This window comes from Melanerpes formicivorus, unplaced genomic scaffold (genome assembly GCF_026170545.1).
Source record: "Melanerpes formicivorus ecotype bairdi unplaced genomic scaffold, bMelFor1.0.p_v2 SCAF_41, whole genome shotgun sequence".
Classification (NCBI taxonomy): Eukaryota; Metazoa; Chordata; class Aves; order Piciformes; family Picidae; genus Melanerpes; species Melanerpes formicivorus.
The window spans coordinates 5,830,112-5,852,608 of record NW_027142393.1 but is presented as its reverse complement, the minus strand read 5'-3'; the positions used below and the strand labels follow the sequence as shown (position 1 = coordinate 5,852,608).

The following is a 22,497-nucleotide window of genomic DNA, read 5'->3' as shown; positions in this document are numbered from 1 at the left end:
CCAGACATGACCCAGGAGCCCCTCCAGAGGTCCCCAGACACCTCTAGATGCTCCCAGAACCCTTCACATGCCCCCAAATTCCCCTTTCATACCCCCAAGCCCACTTCAGATGACAGCAGACCCTCCTTAACAGGCCCCCAACGCTCAGCAGGTCCGGTGCTGCTGTGCCTCGGGAGCAGATCAGCTGGTCTCCCTGCAGAGCTTTTTCCAGTCAATGAAAAAACAGCACACCACACACACATGAAAGACAATCCACTGTTTTAATTGAGAGACAGTTGCTATTTCTGTTTCAAACCACACCCCACACCCCCCCGTGGCTCTGCTCAGGATGTGCTTTTCTCCTCTAGAAGCCTTTCTACAGAACAGAGGGGGGTCACGTCAAGGCCTTTCTGCACACAAATCACTGCCCTTCTGCAATCTCTCAATAAGCAGCACCGCTGTTCCTCTGCTGGAACACCTCACAATCACTCTTACACTTTCCCGGGGCTTTCCCTCCCCTCCAAGAACGTCCTGGCATTTCAAACATTTGGCATTTCAGGTCTGCAAGCAGCCTTTGTGGGAGGCTGCCCTCACCCCTCCCTCACTGCTCCTCTGCTGTATCCTCGCCCACCCCCCTGTGGCATCACAGAAGGAAAGACAGCCGAGCGGCTACGCTCCTGTTCTTTTTATCACCCCGAGCCGGGGACAGCCTTCTGGGCAAGGTTTGCAGCTTCAGCACACAGCTGAGCTTTGCTCTCACCCATTAAACCCTTTGGTGGTTTCAGCTTCCCGAGGATGTGTCGGCACAAGTCCTTGTCGGGGCACCGCAAACAGGGAGAGACAAAGCTCCGAGATCCAGGAAGAGGACGGCTGAGCAGACACTCCTAAAGAGAGAAACTTCATCAGCTGAACCTCACACTTCTCCCAGCTTTGCAACAGCAAAGAACTTTGTGAACAACACAGTGGTGCTCCTAAGGAGGTCACCAGCTTGCAAGTTACAGGAGAAATAAAAACCTTTTTATTACAGAAGCACTGGCAAAAATTTACGGACAGGAACAGCAGACGAGGAAATTCTGCGATTGAGCTAACGATAGACATCGGGCCTAGGATCTGGCTACCCTGACAAAGGATGCCAACAGGACAGAGTGAGGCCTCAGCAGCACCCCCAAAAAGCCCCACAGAGAGCCACAGGCTCTGGCCCGTGCCCCACCTACGGGCCGGCCCTCCTGGCAGCAGCGCAACACCACCTCTTCAGGAGCCCAGGGACTGACCTCAGCCCCCTAAGGGCCAGGCAAGGTTGGTTCCTGTCAGCTGCCTAAAGCAGCCTCCCCAGCCCTGCTTACAGGGACCTTGGGCTGCTGCTGGGGACAGAAGGGGGATGGAGGGCTCCACAACTCGTCACACAGGCCCCGAGTACAGGGCTGTTAAGCTGACAGGGTGCCAAGGGAACAGGCTGCCATGAAGGCACAGACCCAGGCCCTGAACTACAGGGTGGTCACCTTGCCGCAGCAACACGACCCAGCGGCTCCGCTGCGTCCGACGAATAAAAGGAGGAAGTTCCGCAGGAACAGAAGGGAAAACCTTTTCACTGTGTGTGCCAGAGCCCTGGAGCAGGCTGCCCAGAGAGTTAGTGGAGTCTCTGGAGACATTCAAAACCTGCCCCAGGTGATCCTGCACTGGCACAGGGGTTGGACCGGATGCTATTTTGGGGTCCCTTCCAACCCCTAACACTCAGTGATTCTGTGATTAGCTATGCTGGTGACAGAGTCTCACTGAGTGCTCTTTAAAATGTTTTTCTTTTCTTTCAGCCTAGGAGTTTCATATTTAAATAGACCTTCTGCTCTGTCTTCCCCCTTCCTTCTTCCATCTTGCGTCTAAACACTAGGAGAGCTTGATGAGCTGTATCCTGGGCGTCCCAACGTAACACATCTCAACTGCATACATGGATTTTGTAATCTTTTGCCCCATTGCTCGCACAGGGTGGATTAAGTTCATTACTTATAGCTCGTCAGGACAGCTGTTGAAGTGTCCTGTGCAATGCAGGAGGAGTTGAATCCCATAGGAAACCACATTACTGTGCTTTGTCAGCCTGGTTATGGTCAGAAACCGCCTTCATTTTTTTTTCTCTTAAACAGATATATCACATGAGTCCCCAGAATTAATTTGCCTCTTCTCATAATTATTTCTTTAAAACTGTCTTAGAAGTGTCTCTGTCCTTCCCTCTCTCTAGATACTGGCCTCCTGAGCCCACGGCAGACTTGCACAGAGCTACTGCGAGCACCACTCTGCACGGCCTCTGGGGGGCTTTCAAGCACAGGCACCCCAGGAGAATCCAAACCTAACCTTGCAGCTGGCCTTAGAGCTCCTCTTTGGAAAACTGTCGCTGCCAGGGCCCACAAACCAACGTCCTCGGTCGGCAAACCGGATGTAAGGGCTGAAAAGTGTCAACGGAAACCGTAATCGGATGGCCCAGGAAGATCCTGCCGGTCTGAACACACCGGACCTGGAATGCACAAAGAAACTCTGTTAACGACTGTCTGTGCGTCTGCTCATAGCTTGAGGAGTAACAGAGCAGAACCAATTCCCAAAAGGTTTTCACTGCGTTCCCAGGGCAAGTAGAGGCTTGCTCTGGCTGTAGTTAATACCTAGAAATTCCTATCAAAATCTTTGCAGCACAACAAGAAAAAAACCAAACCAACCAAACCACAAACTGCTTTATATTATTAAGTAGGAACTCGAAAGCTTACAGGAACTGTGGGGATTTTTTTATGACAAATTATTCCTTTTCTTTTTTTCAGTGAGCAATTGGGTTTCCAACAGCTCCACATTCTGACACCAAAGCACCCCGCTCCGTGTCAGGGCTTGTGGCTGAGGCCGAATACAAATCTGCAACTGGTCCTCAGGCAAAGCAGTTAAGCTCCCTGAAAAAAAAGGAAAGAAAGCAAGAGTGAGTCAACCATAAAAACAAGACCTAACCAAACCCCCAAAGCCATTTTGTCAGGAAGTCGCCTCCACTATCACCCGCCACATGCTGAAATTCCCTTCCCCTGGGGCTCCTGCTTGGCCCACAGCTGGGGAACATAAAGCAAGGCACAGCCCTGTGGGTACCTGCTGCCCTGGAGCCACCAAAACCGGAGCACCCAGTCACTACCAATCCCACGGCAGACCCAAGATACAACAGGGACTCCATAGAGACTCCAAAACCTCACTGAGAACCCCCCAACTCCTTCAGGACCCCCACAGATTCTCCAACTTAGATGCCCACAAAACCCCTTTGGTTGCACCCAAACCCCCCATCTGAAACACCCAGCTCCACTTTAGGTACCCCCAGATGCTTCCAATGTCCCCAGACCCGCTGGTGGACCAGCCCAGAACCCCCTGACACTATCCCAGACCCTTTCAGGGGGCTCCACACCCCTACTAGATGCCCACAAAACCCCTTCACACGCCAAAAGAAACCTTTACCTGCCTCCAAACCCCATTAGGGGGCCACTTAGCAGCGGGTGGCAGCAACCAAGTCTGTTGCTCTCACCAATTAAACCCTTTGGTGCTCTCAGCTCTCTGACCCTGTGTCAGTGCAAGTCCTTGTCGGCCGGCACCTTCGTGCTGATCCAGGCGGAGAGAGAACTGCCAGGAACACAGCTTCGCCGCTCCGCTTGCGGCACGCCTGCTGCCGAGGGCAGCCTCGTCCGCAGCCTGCCCGAGAGGAACACGGCCCCCGGGGCCGGGGGACACACAAAAGCCTTCCACAAAGGAAACAAGGGAAGTCTCTTGGCCACTCTTCACGTGCCGAGTGCGATTGTCATGTGGAACACACCGCGGCATCTGGAACGAGTTTAAGTCCAGGTCTATGGCAGCACAGAGGTTCCTGGAATATCCCGGTACATCGATCCACAGGAGGTTGTCTTTCGGTCCCCAGTCTGATGCTTTGCAGCACAGCCATCACACCATTTCTCTCGAGTGCTTTGAACTGACAATTCATGCAGGAGAATAAAACCAAACAGGAGTAAGCAGCTTGGAAAAGAACTTTGATCATCACCGGGCCCAACAAGAGGACACAGTCTCAGGCTGCACCAGGGGAGGTTTAGGCTAGAGGTTAGGAAGAGGTTCTGCACAGAGAGAGTGATGGCCCATTGGAATGGGCTGCCCAGGGAGGTGCTGGAGTCACCATCTTTGGAGGTGTTCAGGAGGAGACTGGATAGGGTGCTTGGTTGCATGGTTTAGTTAATTAGGTGGTGTTGGATGATAGGTTGGACACGATGATCTTGAAGGTCTCTTCCTACTCGGTCTGGTCTATTCTATTCTATTCTATTCCATTCCATTCCAACACCATCTAATCAACTAAACCATGGCACTGAGTGCCTCATCCAGTCTCTTTCTAAACACTTCCAGTGATGGTGACTCCCTGGGCACCACCTCCCTGAGCAGCACGTTCCAAAGGCCAATCTCTCTTTCAAACTGCTCTATTCTATTCTATGAAGACCTTCTTCCTAACATCCAGCCTAAACCTCCCCTGGCACAGCTTGAGACTGTGTCCTCTTGCTCTGGTGCTGCTTGCCTGGGAGAAGGGACCAACCCCCACCTGGCTACAACCAGAACTGAGGGGACTGCAATCTTTGCAGCTTCAGCTTTCCTTCTCTGCTACTTCTTTTTGCAGATGGATTGTTTTTCAAAGGGACTGCTGGACAGCAGAACAGGATGGATGGCTGGGCCCCAAGAGCGGTGGGGAACAGAGTTAAACCCAGCCGGTGGACGGCCGGGCACGAGTGGTGTTCCCCAGGACACCCCTTGTGAGAGAGTGAGTCCAGAGAAGGGCCACAAAGCTGGTGAGGGGTCTGGATAACAAGCCTTACGAGGAGTGGCTGAAGGAACTGGGACTGTTTAATCTGCAGAAGAGGAAGCTGAGGGAATTAAGGTATGGTCTGGCTTCAGCTCTCAACTAGTTCCACGTTGAGCAAGGACAGCTTGTACTCACAGAAGGCACTGGCTGCTTGGGTTCAAGGTTCCTGCAGAGCTCAGGCTATCTCTCTTCATTAGTGAGGTCGTCCTGTCACCTAGGCAGAGAGAAGAAAATGCAGCTATGAAATTAGACCACTGGAATCGTGAGACTCGTTCTGTGTGCGACTCCAGGAGAATCCAAACCTAACCTTGGAGCTGCCCTGAAGAGCTCCTCTTTGGAAAAGTCTCGCTGCCGGGCCCCACAAACCCCACACCCTCTGTCAGCAAACCGGATGTACGAGCTGAAGAGTGTCGACAGAAACTGTACGTGGACAGCTCAGGAAGGTCCTGCCAGTCCCAGCACACCAGACCTGGAATGATCAAAGAAAGTCCGTTAACAGCTGTCTGTGTGTCTGCTCATAGCTTGAGGAGAACCCCCCAACTCCTTCAGGACCCCCCCAGATTCCCCAACTTAGATGCCCACAAAACCCCTTTGGAGGCACCCAAACCCCCCATCTGATACGCTCAGCTCCATTTTAGGTACCCCCAGACGCTTCTAATGTCCCCAGACCCGCTGGTAGACCAGCCCAGAACCCCCTGACACTATCCCAGACCCTTTCAGGGGGCTCCACACCCCTTCTAGATGCCCACAAAACCCCTTCACACGCCAAAAGAAACCTTTACCTGCCTCCAAACCCCATTTGGGGGCCACTCAGACCCCTTAGCAGCGGGTGGCAGCAACCAAGTCTGTGGCTCTCACCAATTAAACCTGGATGTTAGGAAGAAGGTCTTCATAGAATAGAATAGAGCAGGTTGAAAGAGAGATTGGCCTTTGGAATGTGCTGCCCAGGGAGGTGGTGGAGTCACCATCACTGGAAGTGTTTAGAAAGAGACTGGATGAGGCACTCAGTGCCGTGGTTTAGTTGATTAGATGGTGTTGGAATGGAATGGACCGGACCAGGTTGGAAGAGACCTTCAAGATCATCGTGTCCAACCTATCATCCAACACCACCTAATCAACTAAACCATGCAACCAAGCACCCTATCCAGTCTCCTCCTGAACACCTCCAAAGATGGTGACTCCACCACCTCCCTGGGCAGCCCACTCCAATGGGCAATCACTCTCTCTGTGCAGAACCTCTTCCTAACCTCTAGCCTAAACCTCCCCTGCCACAGCTTGAGACTGTGTCCTCTTGTTCTGCTGCTGCTTGCCTGGAAGAAGAGACCAACCCCCACCTGGCTACAACCTCCCTTCAGGGAGTTGCAGAGAGCAAGAAGGTCTCCCCTGAGCCTCCTCTTCTCCAGGCTAAGCAACCCCAGCTCCCTCAGCCGCTCCTCACAGGCCTGTGCTCCAAACCCCTCCCCAGCTTTGTTGCCCTTCTCCGGACTCCTTCCAGCAACTCAACGTCTTGCTTAAACGGAGGGGCCCAGAACTGGACACGGGACTCAAGGTGTGCCCTAACCAGTGCCAAGTGCAGGGGCAGAATGACCTCCCTGCTCCTGCTGGCCACACTGTTCCTGATATTGGCCAGGTTGCCAGTGGCCTTCTTGGCCACCCGTGCACGCTGCTGGTCACGACCAGAAGACAGGGATCAGAAGAGTCTTTGGCCAAGCTGTAAACCTCTTCCTAACATTCAGCCTAAACCTCCCCTGGCACAGCTTGAGACTGTGTCCTCTTGCTCTGGTGCTGCTTGCCTGGGAGAAGAGACCAACCCCCACCTGGCTACAACCAGAACTGAGGGGACTGCAATCTTTGCAGCTTCAGCTTTCCTTCTCTGCTACTTCTTTTTTCAGATGGATTGTTTTTCAAAGGGACTGCTGGACAGCAGAACAGGATGGATGGCTGGGCCCCAAGAGCGGTGGGGAACGGAGTTAAACCCAGCCGGTGGACGGCCGGGCACGAGTGGTGTTCCCCAGGACACCCCTTGTGAGAGAGTGAGTCCAGAGAAGGGCCACAAAGCTGGTGAGGGGTCTGGATAACAAGCCTTAGGAGGAGTGGCTGAAGGAACTGGGACTGTTTAATCTGCAGAAGAGGAAGCTAAGGGAATTAAGGCGTGGTCTGGCTTCAGCTCTCAACTAGTTCCACGTTGAGCAAGGACAGCTTGTACTCACAGAAGGCACTGGCTGCTTGGGTTCAAGGTTCCTGCAGAGCTCAGGCTATCTCTCTTCATTAGTGAGGTCGTCCTGTCACCTAGGCAGAGAGAAGAAAATGCAGCTATGAAATTAGACCACTGGAATCGTGAGACTCGTTCTGTGTGAGACTCCAGGAGAATCCAAACCTAACCTTGGAGCTGCCCTGAAGAGCTCCTCATAGCTTGAGGAGTACCAGAGCAGGAACAATTCCCAAAAGGTTTTCACTGCGTTCCTAGGGCACTTGAAGGATTGCCCTGGCTGTAGTTAATACCTAGAAATTGCCCTCAAAATCTTTGCAGCACAGCAAAGAAATTGAGGGATGGGAAGGCAATATGTACTTACACGTTAGGCAAGAATTGGCTTTGCAAACTAATCTCTCTAACTGTTGGATATGCACTGAACTTCCTCGAGGCCAAATGAGGACCCCTTTATTTGGGGAAGCCTCAATGAATTGGACTTGGGGGGCATCAGACTGGGTGACTACATCTGAGAGTACCTTCCACAATTGTCAGCATGGGAAAGATAGCTCAGAAAGCCTGGGTCCAAAGTTTGCCTTAAGAAAATATAGTATAGGAATATACTGTTGGCTGTGAGAAAGGGGGGAATTGACGAACAGAAAAGTCTCATTAACAGAACCACAGAGTTGATAAGAATTTTCCGCTTGTTAGCTGAAATGCTGGGACGCAGGGAGGGGGAGAGGGGCTGGCAGACAGCGTGTGGATAGAGAAGGAATAACAGGATTTGTCAGTGATTCACTTCTGTTAGTCTTGGACAAGATGCTCTTTTGTATAAGATAAAGGACACCTGCATGATATGTGTACTTCTGCTCTTTTAGATAGATAAGCTTTGTATAGATAGGCAGCATCTGGACCTCTGTCATTATAGACAGATAACTTTTTGTATAAAAGTTTGCCCAAACCTCTCTGAAGACACACAGCTCTTTTGAAATGATCCTACCTGTGTCAGGCGCCAGAATAGAAGCACGATACAAGAGACTTACTGAGTCTCTTGTGTGTCTTTCTCTAAGTCACTATCAACGCTGTTTGCAGCACAAACCCAAACCCAAACCCACCCCGAGACACCCCCAGCTCCCACGGGAGCCTGCAGAGACCTCCCAAAGGGTCCGTCGGAGGTGCCCAGCTGCCTCTCCACGACCCTTGATCCTTTCAGATGGCCCCACCAGAACTTTACATATCCCCAGACCCTTTTAGGTGTCCCCAGACCTCCTCCGTCACCCCCAAAAGCCCTGCCGATGGCCCCAGACCACCTTCAGACGCCGGAAGGAACACACCTGGGAGTCCCGGGCCGGCAGCGACACCGGAAAACGCACTGCGAGCTCCCCGAATGCGCCAGGACGCCTTGCCCCGCCAAAGGACGGCGGTTCGCAGGCACCCTGGGGCCAGAACGGCGTCAGGCGCCGAATCAGGGCTCTCCGCCACCGCTCCGGCTCCAAAGCTGCTCAGCGCGGCGCCCGCCCCCCCGGCCAGAAAAGCGGGGCGCAGCCCGCGAGGAGGGCGCGTGCGCGGGACCGGACCCGCTGCGGCGCGGGCGCCGTATCCATAGCGACCACCGGGACGCTGCCCCCCTGGCGCGAGCAGAGCCGGGCTAGGGCGCAGGCGCCGTATCCATAGCGACCACAGGGACGCTGCCCCCCTGGCGCGAGCAGAGCCGGGCTAGGGCGCAGGCGCTGGACCCATAGCGACGCTCGACTCAAGCTCTCCGCTCTTCCCCTAAGAATTTTCGAGCATTCAGCGCAGTTAGGCTGCAGAAATTAGCTCCCCCGGGGCGGCACACGCCGCGGCACGGCAGCACTGCCGGCCATTACACACAGGGTGGCAGCATTGAGCTCCCACGGGGCGGCACACGCCGCGGCACGGCTGCACTGCCGGCCATTACACACCGGGTGGCAGCATTGAGCTCCCCCGGGGCGGCACACGCCGCGGCACGGCTGCACTGCCGGCCATTACACACCGGGTGGCAGCATTGAGCTCCCACGGGGCGGCACACGCCGCGGCACGGCTGCACTGCCAGCCATTACACACAGGGTTGAGCACTGAGCTCCGCCGGGGCGGCACACGCCGCGGCACGGCTGCACTGCCGGCCATTACACACAGGGGTGAGCACTGAGCTCCCCCGGGGCGGCACACGCCGCGGCACGGCTGCACTGCCGGCCATTACACACCGGGTGGCAGCATTGAGCTCCCACGGGGCCTCTGGGCACGGTTGAGGCAGCAGCCGCCATCCCCGCAGAGCCCCACCGGCCAAGCCCGGACACGCCCCCCCCCCCAAAAGCCCCGCGCTGCCCCGCCGGTGGCCACCCCCCCAAGCCCCGCGCAGCTCCAGCGGCTGCTATAGAGAAACCCCACAAAGCAGCAGAGACTGGCACTGACCTGGGACACAGCAGAAGAGCTCCAACCTCTACCAGCCACGACCCTGCACTGAGCCATTTTAAAGCATCTGGCGCCATGTTGTTGAGGGCGGTGCCATGCTGGGGGGTGGGGTTCAGGCTTGGGGGGGGCGGTGACACGCTGGGGGGGGCGGTGCCACGCGGGAGGGGGGCGGCGCCACGCGGGAGGGGGGCGGCGCCACGCGGGAGGGGGGCGGCGCCACGCTGGCGGGGGGCGGCGCCACGCTGGCGGGGGCGGCGCCACGCTGGCGGGGGCGGCGCCACGCTGGCGGGGGCGGCGCCACGCTGGCGGGGGCGGCGCCACGCTGGCGGGGGCGGCGCCACGCTGGCGGGGGCGGCGCCACGCTGGCGGGGGCGGCGCCACGCTGGCGGGGGCGGCGCCACGCTGGCGGGGGCGGCGCCACGCTGGCGGGGGCGGCGCCACGCTGGCGGGGGGCGGCGCCACGCTGGCGGGGGCGGCGCCACGCTGGCGGGGGCGGCGCCACGCTGGCGGGGGCGGCGCCACGCTGGCGGGGGCGGCGCCACGCTGGCGGGGGCGGCGCCACGCTGGCGGGGGCGGCGCCACGCTGGCGGGGGCGGCGCCACGCTGGCGGGGGCGGCGCCACGCTGGCGGGGGCGGCGCCTGCGTTGTCACCTCACGCTCAGCTTTCCATGGTTTTTATTCCCCTCCAAGACAACACGTTGAGTTCTGAGCAGCTGAGGAGCCCTGGGGAACACCTGTACAGAAATGTTCCTCCAAGAGCTGTCAGAAAAACGTTCGTTCCGCCAGCACTGCCGGCCGTTACACACCGGGTGGCAGCATTGAGCTCCCACGGGGCGGCACACGCCGCGGCACGGCTGCACTGCCGGCCGTTACACACCGGGTGGCAGCATTGAGCTCCCACGGGGCGGCACACGCCGCGGCACGGCTGCACTGCCGGCCGTTACACACCGGGTGGCAGCACTGAGCACCTCCCTGGGCGTGGGCAGCAGCCGGGCCCCCACGTGGCTTTTATTTTCCAATGCTAAAAGCCTTTTAGAAGCAGAGAGGGCAGACAGGGGTCGTTTCCAAAGCTTTCTTACGCACCAGTCACTCCAAGCCCTCCCTCTCCAGCTGCAAACCAGAGGTTTGCCTCCGCCTCGCCTCACCCCAGTACTTACACTTTTACAGATAGTGTGGTCCCCTCGGAGAATTTTCAGCACTTTAGGGGGGGGGCCCCCAGCCCTCGCTCACCTGCTCCTCTGCTGCAGCAGCCCCCTGCCCCACGTGGCAGAACCAGCCCACCCACAATCCCCCCACTCCCTTTGATTCACCCCCAAAAAGGCACAAAATAAAGCAAACTGCCCAGCCAGCACCTCCTGCCTTTCACAGCAAGGACTGAACATTGCAGCTTTGGCCAAGACTATCAGCCCAAAGGAAGGCCTGGCCCCTGAGGAGCTAAATGCAAGTGAACTATCTGACACCACCACAGTCCTGTGAATGTTGCAAAGCAGTAGTGCATGCAGTATAATAATTCGAAAGTTAAGGGCTGCTCAAGCTTTACACAAAGTATCCTATTCAGTTTTGGGTTCCACTTAACACAAAGTAAAAGTGTAAAAGGTCAGAGGGAAAGCCAACTCTACCTCTGAACTACAGCAAGAAATACTGGAATCAAGGGGCCCTTTCTTCTGCTACTAATACATGAAGAGAACATGAAAACTGATGGGCTAAACCAACAGGGCAAGATTAGAATAACTAGTAGAGAGAACGGAAGATACAAAGCTTCAACTGCATCTGTTTAGCAACGACTCCTACCAGGTAACTTCCATGCCATAACTTTGCTGAATTCAAACAAGCCAGCTGGTGAAGCGTCTCGCTTACAGGCGGCCGACGAGGAGACGTGCAGAAGGCAGAGGCGAGGGAACAAGTCCTGAGCTTTGCTGCAGGCTGTCCTGCGGCTTCCCCTACCGACTCTTTCCCGTACACCACCGCAGAAGGAGTTGGGTGAATTTTGTCTCAAACCCATTAAACCCTTTGGTGGTTTCAGCTTCCCGAGGATGTGTCGGCACAAGTCCTTGTCGGGGCACCGCAAACAGGGAGAGACAAAGCTCCGAGATCCAGGAAGAGGACGGCTGAGCAGACACTCCTAAAGAGAGAAACTTCATCAGCTGAACCTCACACTTCTCCCAGCTTTGCAACAGCAAAGAACTTTGTGAACAACACAGTGGTGCTCCTAAGGAGGTCACCAGCTTGCAAGTTACAGGAGAAATAAAAACCTTTTTATTACAGAAGCACTGGCAAAAATTTACGGACAGGAACAGCAGACGAGGAAATTCTGCGATTGAGCTAACGATAGACATCGGGCCTAGGATCTGGCTACCCTGACAAAGGATGCCAACAGGACAGAGTGAGGCCTCAGCAGCACCCCCAAAAAGCCCCACAGAGAGCCACAGGCTCTGGCCCGTGCCCCACCTACGGGCCGGCCCTCCTGGCAGCAGCGCAACACCACCTCTTCAGGAGCCCAGGGACTGACCTCAGCCCCCTAAGGGCCAGGCAAGGTTGGTTCCTGTCAGCTGCCTAAAGCAGCCTCCCCAGCCCTGCTTACAGGGACCTTGGGCTGCTGCTGGGGACAGAAGGGGGATGGAGGGCTCCACAACTCGTCACACAGGCCCCGAGTACAAGGCTGTTAAGCTGACAGGGTGCCAAGGGAACAGGCTGCCATGAAGGCACAGACCCAGGCCCTGAACTACAGGGTGGTCACCTTGCCGCAGCAACACGACCCAGCGGCTCCGCTGCGTCCGACGAATAAAAGGAGGAAGTTCCGCAGGAACAGAAGGGAAAACCTTTTCACTGTGTGTGCCAGAGCCCTGGAGCAGGCTGCCCAGAGAGTTAGTGGAGTCTCTGGAGACATTCAAAACCTGCCCCAGGTGATCCTGCACTGGCACAGGGGTTGGACCGGATGCTATTTTGGGGTCCCTTCCAACCCCTAACACTCAGTGATTCTGTGATTAGCTATGCTGGTGACAGAGTCTCACTGAGTGCTCTTTAAAATGTTTTTCTTTTCTTTCAGCCTAGGAGTTTCATATTTAAATAGACCTTCTGCTCTGTCTTCCCCCTTCCTTCTTCCATCTTGCGTCTAAACACTAGGAGAGCTTGATGAGCTGTATCCTGGGCGTCCCAACGTAACACATCTCAACTGCATACATGGATTTTGTAATCTTTTGCCCCATTGCTCGCACAGGGTGGATTAAGTTCATTACTTATAGCTCGTCAGGACAGCTGTTGAAGTGTCCTGTGCAATGCAGGAGGAGTTGAATCCCATAGGAAACCACATTACTGTGCTTTGTCAGCCTGGTTATGGTCAGAAACCTCCTTCATTTTTTTTTCTCTTAAACAGATATATCACATGAGTCCCCAGAATTAATTTGCCTCTTCTCATAATTATTTCTTTAAAACTGTCTTAGAAGTGTCTCTGTCCTTCCCTCTCTCTAGATACTGGCCTCCTGAGCCCACGGCAGACTTGCACAGAGCTACTGCGAGCACCACTCTGCACGGCCTCTGGGGGGCTTTCAAGCACAGGCACCCCAGGAGAATCCAAACCTAACCTTGCAGCTGGCCTTAGAGCTCCTCTTTGGAAAACTGTCGCTGCCAGGGCCCACAAACCAACGTCCTCGGTCGGCAAACCGGATGTAAGGGCTGAAAAGTGTCAACGGAAACCGTAATCGGATGGCCCAGGAAGATCCTGCCGGTCTGAACACACCGGACCTGGAATGCACAAAGAAACTCTGTTAACGACTGTCTGTGCGTCTGCTCATAGCTTGAGGAGTAACAGAGCAGAACCAATTCCCAAAAGGTTTTCACTGCGTTCCCAGGGCAAGTAGAGGCTTGCTCTGGCTGTAGTTAATACCTAGAAATTCCTATCAAAATCTTTGCAGCACAACAAGAAAAAAACCAAACCAACCAAACCACAAACTGCTTTATATTATTAAGTAGGAACTCGAAAGCTTACAGGAACTGTGGGGATTTTTTTATGACAAATTATTCCTTTTCTTTTTTTCAGTGAGCAATTGGGTTTCCAACAGCTCCACATTCTGACACCAAAGCACCCCGCTCCGTGTCAGGGCTTGTGGCTGAGGCCGAATACAAATCTGCAACTGGTCCTCAGGCAAAGCAGTTAAGCTCCCTGAAAAAAAAGGAAAGAAAGCAAGAGTGAGTCAACCATAAAAACAAGACCTAACCAAACCCCCAAAGCCATTTTGTCAGGAAGTCGCCTCCACTATCACCCGCCACATGCTGAAATTCCCTTCCCCTGGGGCTCCTGCTTGGCCCACAGCTGGGGAACATAAAGCAAGGCACAGCCCTGTGGGTACCTGCTGCCCTGGAGCCACCAAAACCGGAGCACCCAGTCACTACCAATCCCACGGCAGACCCAAGATACAACAGGGACTCCATAGAGACTCCAAAACCTCACTGAGAACCCCCCAACTCCTTCAGGACCCCCACAGATTCTCCAACTTAGATGCCCACAAAACCCCTTTGGTTGCACCCAAACCCCCCATCTGAAACACCCAGCTCCACTTTAGGTACCCCCAGATGCTTCCAATGTCCCCAGACCCGCTGGTGGACCAGCCCAGAACCCCCTGACACTATCCCAGACCCTTTCAGGGGGCTCCACACCCCTACTAGATGCCCACAAAACCCCTTCACACGCCAAAAGAAACCTTTACCTGCCTCCAAACCCCATTAGGGGGCCACTTAGCAGCGGGTGGCAGCAACCAAGTCTGTTGCTCTCACCAATTAAACCCTTTGGTGCTCTCAGCTCTCTGACCCTGTGTCAGTGCAAGTCCTTGTCGGCCGGCACCTTCGTGCTGATCCAGGCGGAGAGAGAACTGCCAGGAACACAGCTTCGCCGCTCCGCTTGCGGCACGCCTGCTGCCGAGGGCAGCCTCGTCCGCAGCCTGCCCGAGAGGAACACGGCCCCCGGGGCCGGGGGACACACAAAAGCCTTCCACAAAGGAAACAAGGGAAGTCTCTTGGCCACTCTTCACGTGCCGAGTGCGATTGTCATGTGGAACACACCGCGGCATCTGGAACGAGTTTAAGTCCAGGTCTATGGCAGCACAGAGGTTCCTGGAATATCCCGGTACATCGATCCACAGGAGGTTGTCTTTCGGTCCCCAGTCTGATGCTTTGCAGCACAGCCATCACACCATTTCTCTCGAGTGCTTTGAACTGACAATTCATGCAGGAGAATAAAACCAAACAGGAGTAAGCAGCTTGGAAAAGAACTTTGATCATCACCGGGCCCAACAAGAGGACACAGTCTCAGGCTGCACCAGGGGAGGTTTAGGCTAGAGGTTAGGAAGAGGTTCTGCACAGAGAGAGTGATGGCCCATTGGAATGGGCTGCCCAGGGAGGTGCTGGAGTCACCATCTTTGGAGGTGTTCAGGAGGAGACTGGATAGGGTGCTTGGTTGCATGGTTTAGTTAATTAGGTGGTGTTGGATGATAGGTTGGACACGATGATCTTGAAGGTCTCTTCCTACTCGGTCTGGTCTATTCTATTCTATTCTATTCCATTCCATTCCAACACCATCTAATCAACTAAACCATGGCACTGAGTGCCTCATCCAGTCTCTTTCTAAACACTTCCAGTGATGGTGACTCCCTGGGCACCACCTCCCTGAGCAGCACGTTCCAAAGGCCAATCTCTCTTTCAAACTGCTCTATTCTATTCTATGAAGACCTTCTTCCTAACATCCAGCCTAAACCTCCCCTGGCACAGCTTGAGACTGTGTCCTCTTGCTCTGGTGCTGCTTGCCTGGGAGAAGGGACCAACCCCCACCTGGCTACAACCAGAACTGAGGGGACTGCAATCTTTGCAGCTTCAGCTTTCCTTCTCTGCTACTTCTTTTTGCAGATGGATTGTTTTTCAAAGGGACTGCTGGACAGCAGAACAGGATGGATGGCTGGGCCCCAAGAGCGGTGGGGAACAGAGTTAAACCCAGCCGGTGGACGGCCGGGCACGAGTGGTGTTCCCCAGGACACCCCTTGTGAGAGAGTGAGTCCAGAGAAGGGCCACAAAGCTGGTGAGGGGTCTGGATAACAAGCCTTACGAGGAGTGGCTGAAGGAACTGGGACTGTTTAATCTGCAGAAGAGGAAGCTGAGGGAATTAAGGTATGGTCTGGCTTCAGCTCTCAACTAGTTCCACGTTGAGCAAGGACAGCTTGTACTCACAGAAGGCACTGGCTGCTTGGGTTCAAGGTTCCTGCAGAGCTCAGGCTATCTCTCTTCATTAGTGAGGTCGTCCTGTCACCTAGGCAGAGAGAAGAAAATGCAGCTATGAAATTAGACCACTGGAATCGTGAGACTCGTTCTGTGTGCGACTCCAGGAGAATCCAAACCTAACCTTGGAGCTGCCCTGAAGAGCTCCTCTTTGGAAAAGTCTCGCTGCCGGGCCCCACAAACCCCACACCCTCTGTCAGCAAACCGGATGTACGAGCTGAAGAGTGTCGACAGAAACTGTACGTGGACAGCTCAGGAAGGTCCTGCCAGTCCCAGCACACCAGACCTGGAATGATCAAAGAAAGTCCGTTAACAGCTGTCTGTGTGTCTGCTCATAGCTTGAGGAGAACCCCCCAACTCCTTCAGGACCCCCCCAGATTCCCCAACTTAGATGCCCACAAAACCCCTTTGGAGGCACCCAAACCCCCCATCTGATACGCTCAGCTCCGTTTTAGGTACCCCCAGACGCTTCTAATGTCCCCAGACCCGCTGGTAGACCAGCCCAGAACCCCCTGACACTATCCCAGACCCTTTCAGGGGGCTCCACACCCCTTCTAGATGCCCACAAAACCCCTTCACACACCAAAAGAAACCTTTACCTGCCTCCAAACCCCATTTGGGGGCCACTCAGACCCCTTAGCAGCGGGTGGCAGCAACCAAGTCTGTGGCTCTCACCAATTAAACCTGGATGTTAGGAAGAAGGTCTTCATAGAATAGAATAGAGCAGGGTGAAAGAGAGATTGGCCTTTGGAATGTGCTGCCCAGGGAGGTGGTGGAGTCACCATCACTGGAAGTGTTTAGAAAGAGACTGGATGAGGCACTCAGTGCCGTGGTTTAGTTGATTAGATGGTGTTGGAATGGAATGGACCGGACCAGGTTGGAAGAGACCTTCAAGATCATCGTGTCCAACCTATCATCCAACACCACCTAATCAACTAAACCATGCAACCAAGCACCCTATCCAGTCTCCTCCTGAACACCTCCAAAGATGGTGACTCCACCACCTCCCTGGGCAGCCCACTCCAATGGGCAATCACTCTCTCTGTGCAGAACCTCTTCCTAACCTCTAGCCTAAACCTCCCCTGCCACAGCTTGAGACTGTGTCCTCTTGTTCTGCTGCTGCTTGCCTGGAAGAAGAGACCAACCCCCACCTGGCTACAACCTCCCTTCAGGGAGTTGCAGAGAGCAAGAAGGTCTCCCCTGAGCCTCCTCTTCTCCAGGCTAAGCAACCCCAGCTCCCTCAGCCGCTCCTCACAGGCCTGTGCTCCAAACCCCTCCCCAGCTTTGTTGCCCTTCTCCGGACTCCTTCCAGCAACTCAACGTCTTGCTTAAACGGAGGGGCCCAGAACTGGACACGGGACTCAAGGTGTGCCCTAACCAGTGCCAAGTGCAGGGGCAGAATGACCTCCCTGCTCCTGCTGGCCACACTGTTCCCGATATTGGCCAGGTTGCCAGTGGCCTTCTTGGCCACCCATGCACGCTGCTGGTCACGACCAGAAGACAGGGATCAGAAGAGTCTTTGGCCAAGCTGTAAACCTCTTCCTAACATTCAGCCTAAACCTCCCCTGGCACAGCTTGAGACTGTGTCCTCTTGCTCTGGTGCTGCTTGCCTGGGAGAAGAGACCAACCCCCACCTGGCTACAACCAGAACTGAGGGGACTGCAATCTTTGCAGCTTCAGCTTTCCTTCTCTGCTACTTCTTTTTTCAGATGGATTGTTTTTCAAAGGGACTGCTGGACAGCAGAACAGGATGGATGGCTGGGCCCCAAGAGCGGTGGGGAACAGAGTTAAACCCAGCCGGTGGACGGCCGGGCACGAGTGGTGTTCCCCAGGACACCCCTTGTGAGAGAGTGAGTCCAGAGAAGGGCCACAAAGCTGGTGAGGGGTCTGGATAACAAGCCTTACGAGGAGTGGCTGAAGGAACTGGGACTGTTTAATCTGCAGAAGAGGAAGCTGAGGGAATTAAGGTATGGTCTGGCTTCAGCTCTCAACTAGTTCCACGTTGAGCAAGGACAGCTTGTACTCACAGAAGGCACTGGCTGCTTGGGTTCAAGGTTCCTGCAGAGCTCAGGCTATCTCTCTTCATTAGTGAGGTCGTCCTGTCACCTAGGCAGAGAGAAGAAAATGCAGCTATGAAATTAGACCACTGGAATCGTGAGACTCGTTCTGTGTGCGACTCCAGGAGAATCCAAACCTAACCTTGGAGCTGCCCTGAAGAGCTCCTCTTTGGAAAAGTCTCGCTGCCGGGCCCCACAAACCCCACACCCTCTGTCAGCAAACCGGATGTACGAGCTGAAGAGTGTCGACAGAAACTGTACGTGGACAGCTCAGGAAGGTCCTGCCAGTCCCAGCACACCAGTCCTGGAATGATCAAAGAAAGTCCGTTAACAGCTGTCTGTGTGTCTGCTCATAGCTTGAGGAGAACCCCCCAACTCCTTCAGGACCCCCCCAGATTCCCCAACTTAGATGCCCACAAAACCCCTTTGGAGGCACCCAAACCCCCCATCTGATACGCTCAGCTCCGTTTTAGGTACCCCCAGACGCTTCTAATGTCCCCAGACCCGCTGGTAGACCAGCCCAGAACCCCCTGACACTATCCCAGACCCTTTCAGGGGGCTCCACACCCCTTCTAGATGCCCACAAAACCCCTTCACACGCCAAAAGAAACCTTTACCTGCCTCCAAACCCCATTTGGGGGCCACTCAGACCCCTTAGCAGCGGGTGGCAGCAACCAAGTCTGTGGCTCTCACCAATTAAACCTGGATGTTAGGAAGAAGGTCTTCATAGAATAGAATAGAGCAGGTTGAAAGAGAGATTGGCCTTTGGAATGTGCTGCCCAGGGAGGTGGTGGAGTCACCATCACTGGAAGTGTTTAGAAAGAGACTGGATGAGGCACTCAGTGCCGTGGTTTAGTTGATTAGATGGTGTTGGAATGGAATGGACCGGACCAGGTTGGAAGAGACCTTCAAGATCATCGTGTCCAACCTATCATCCAACACCACCTAATCAACTAAACCATGCAACCAAGCACCCTATCCAGTCTCCTCCTGAACACCTCCAAAGATGGTGACTCCACCACCTCCCTGGGCAGCCCACTCCAATGGGCAATCACTCTCTCTGTGCAGAACCTCTTCCTAACCTCTAGCCTAAACCTCCCCTGCCACAGCTTGAGACTGTGTCCTCTTGTTCTGCTGCTGCTTGCCTGGAAGAAGAGACCAACCCCCACCTGGCTACAACCTCCCTTCAGGGAGTTGCAGAGAGCAAGAAGGTCTCCCCTGAGCCTCCTCTTCTCCAGGCTAAGCAACCCCAGCTCCCTCAGCCGCTCCTCACAGGCCTGTGCTCCAAACCCCTCCCCAGCTTTGTTGCCCTTCTCCGGACTCCTTCCAGCAACTCAACGTCTTGCTTAAACGGAGGGGCCCAGAACTGGACACGGGACTCAAGGTGTGCCCTAACCAGTGCCAAGTGCAGGGGCAGAATGACCTCCCTGCTCCTGCTGGCCACACTGTTCCCGATATTGGCCAGGTTGCCAGTGGCCTTCTTGGCCACCCGTGCACGCTGCTGGTCACGACCAGAAGACAGGGATCAGAAGAGTCTTTGGCCAAGCTGTAAACCTCTTCCTAACATTCAGCCTAAACCTCCCCTGGCACAGCTTGAGACTGTGTCCTCTTGCTCTGGTGCTGCTTGCCTGGGAGAAGAGACCAACCCCCACCTGGCTACAACCAGAACTGAGGGGACTGCAATCTTTGCAGCTTCAGCTTTCCTTCTCTGCTACTTCTTTTTGCAGATGGATTGTTTTTCAAAGGGACTGCTGGACAGCAGAACAGGATGGATGGCTGGGCCCCAAGAGCGGTGGGGAACAGAGTTAAACCCAGCCGGTGGACGGCCGGGCACGAGTGGTGTTCCCCAGGACACCCCTTGTGAGAGAGTGAGTCCAGAGAAGGGCCACAAAGCTGGTGAGGGGTCTGGATAACAAGCCTTAGGAGGAGTGGCTGAAGGAACTGGGACTGTTTAATCTGCAGAAGAGGAAGCTAAGGGAATTAAGGCGTGGTCTGGCTTCAGCTCTCAACTAGTTCCACGTTGAGCAAGGACAGCTTGTACTCACAGAAGGCACTGGCTGCTTGGGTTCAAGGTTCCTGCAGAGCTCAGGCTATCTCTCTTCATTAGTGAGGTCGTCCTGTCACCTAGGCAGAGAGAAGAAAATGCAGCTATGAAATTAGACCACTGGAATCGTGAGACTCGTTCTGTGTGAGACTCCAGGAGAATCCAAACCTAACCTTGGAGCTGCCCTGAAGAGCTCCTCATAGCTTGAGGAGTACCAGAGCAGGAACAATTCCCAAAAGGTTTTCACTGCGTTCCTAGGGCACTTGAAGGATTGCCCTGGCTGTAGTTAATACCTAGAAATTGCCCTCAAAATCTTTGCAGCACAGCAAAGAAATTGAGGGATGGGAAGGCAATATGTACTTACACGTTAGGCAAGAATTGGCTTTGCAAACTAATCTCTCTAACTGTTGGATATGCACTGAACTTCCTCGAGGCCAAATGAGGACCCCTTTATTTGGGGAAGCCTCAATGAATTGGACTTGGGGGGCATCAGACTGGGTGACTACATCTGAGAGTACCTTCCACAATTGTCAGCATGGGAAAGATAGCTCAGAAAGCCTGGGTCCAAAGTTTGCCTTAAGAAAATATAGTATAGGAATATACTGTTGGCTGTGAGAAAGGGGGGAATTGACGAACAGAAAAGTCTCATTAACAGAACCACAGAGTTGATAAGAATTTTCCGCTTGTTAGCTGAAATGCTGGGACGCAGGGAGGGGGAGAGGGGCTGGCAGACAGCGTGTGGATAGAGAAGGAATAACAGGATTTGTCAGTGATTCACTTCTGTTAGTCTTGGACAAGATGCTCTTTTGTATAAGATAAAGGACACCTGCATGATATGTGTACTTCTGCTCTTTTAGATAGATAAGCTTTGTATAGATAGGCAGCATCTGGACCTCTGTCATTATAGACAGATAACTTTTTGTATAAAAGTTTGCCCAAACCTCTCTGAAGACACACAGCTCTTTTGAAATGATCCTACCTGTGTCAGGCGCCAGAATAGAAGCACGATACAAGAGACTTACTGAGTCTCTTGTGTGTCTTTCTCTAAGTCACTATCAACGCTGTTTGCAGCACAAACCCAAACCCAAACCCACCCCGAGACACCCCCAGCTCCCACGGGAGCCTGCAGAGACCTCCCAAAGGGTCCGTCGGAGGTGCCCAGCTGCCTCTCCACGACCCTTGATCCTTTCAGATGGCCCCACCAGAACTTTACATATCCCCAGACCCTTTTAGGTGTCCCCAGACCTCCTCCGTCACCCCCAAAAGCCCTGCCGATGGCCCCAGACCACCTTCAGACGCCGGAAGGAACACACCTGGGAGTCCCGGGCCGGCAGCGACACCGGAAAACGCACTGCGAGCTCCCCGAATGCGCCAGGACGCCTTGCCCCGCCAAAGGACGGCGGTTCGCAGGCACCCTGGGGCCAGAACGGCGTCAGGCGCCGAATCAGGGCTCTCCGCCACCGCTCCGGCTCCAAAGCTGCTCAGCGCGGCGCCCGCCCCCCCGGCCAGAAAAGCGGGGCGCAGCCCGCGAGGAGGGCGCGTGCGCGGGACCGGACCCGCTGCGGCGCGGGCGCCGTATCCATAGCGACCACCGGGACGCTGCCCCCCTGGCGCGAGCAGAGCCGGGCTAGGGCGCAGGCGCCGTATCCATAGCGACCACAGGGACGCTGCCCCCCTGGCGCGAGCAGAGCCGGGCTAGGGCGCAGGCGCTGGACCCATAGCGACGCTCGACTCAAGCTCTCCGCTCTTCCCCTAAGAATTTTCGAGCATTCAGCGCAGTTAGGCTGCAGAAATTAGCTCCCCCGGGGCGGCACACGCCGCGGCACGGCAGCACTGCCGGCCATTACACACCGGGTGGCAGCATTGAGCTCCCACGGGGCGGCACACGCCGCGGCACGGCTGCACTGCCGGCCATTACACACCGGGTGGCAGCATTGAGCTCCCCCGGGGCGGCACACGCCGCGGCACGGCTGCACTGCCGGCCATTACACACCGGGTGGCAGCATTGAGCTCCCACGGGGCGGCACACGCCGCGGCACGGCTGCACTGCCAGCCATTACACACAGGGTTGAGCACTGAGCTCCGCCGGGGCGGCACACGCCGCGGCACGGCTGCACTGCCGGCCATTACACACAGGGGTGAGCACTGAGCTCCCCCGGGGCGGCACACGCCGCGGCACGGCTGCACTGCCGGCCATTACACACCGGGTGGCAGCATTGAGCTCCCACGGGGCCTCTGGGCACGGTTGAGGCAGCAGCCGCCATCCCCGCAGAGCCCCACCGGCCAAGCCCGGACACGCCCCCCCCCCCAAAAGCCCCGCGCTGCCCCGCCGGTGGCCACCCCCCCAAGCCCCGCGCAGCTCCAGCGGCTGCTATAGAGAAACCCCACAAAGCAGCAGAGACTGGCACTGACCTGGGACACAGCAGAAGAGCTCCAACCTCTACCAGCCACGACCCTGCACTGAGCCATTTTAAAGCATCTGGCGCCATGTTGTTGAGGGCGGTGCCATGCTGGGGGGTGGGGTTCAGGCTTGGGGGGGGCGGTGACACGCTGGGGGGGGCGGTGCCACGCGGGAGGGGGGCGGCGCCACGCGGGAGGGGGGCGGCGCCACGCGGGAGGGGGGCGGCGCCACGCGGGAGGGGGGCGGCGCCACGCGGGAGGGGGGCGGCGCCACGCTGGCGGGGGCGGCGCCACG

General features: G+C 55.6%; 2 long non-coding RNA genes across 2 annotated transcripts; both read right to left on the bottom strand.

Annotated features, from left to right (window-relative positions):
* Positions 1-241: 241 nt before the first annotated feature.
* Positions 242-7,106, bottom strand: LOC137451320 (uncharacterized). The gene is made up of 7 exons (XR_010989784.1): positions 7,030-7,106; positions 5,127-5,288; positions 4,955-5,033; positions 3,445-3,949; positions 2,727-2,900; positions 2,323-2,482; positions 242-863 (listed from the first exon to the last, which is right to left on the bottom strand). It is a non-coding gene; the product is annotated as an uncharacterized lncRNA (long non-coding RNA).
* A 3,810-nt stretch (positions 7,107-10,916) lies between these two features.
* Positions 10,917-18,019, bottom strand: LOC137451319 (uncharacterized). Its single transcript, XR_010989783.1, has 8 exons — positions 17,901-18,019; positions 17,729-17,807; positions 15,826-15,987; positions 15,654-15,732; positions 14,144-14,648; positions 13,426-13,599; positions 13,022-13,181; positions 10,917-11,562 (listed from the first exon to the last, which is right to left on the bottom strand). It is a non-coding gene; the product is annotated as an uncharacterized lncRNA (long non-coding RNA).
* Positions 18,020-22,497: the final 4,478 nt, after the last annotated feature.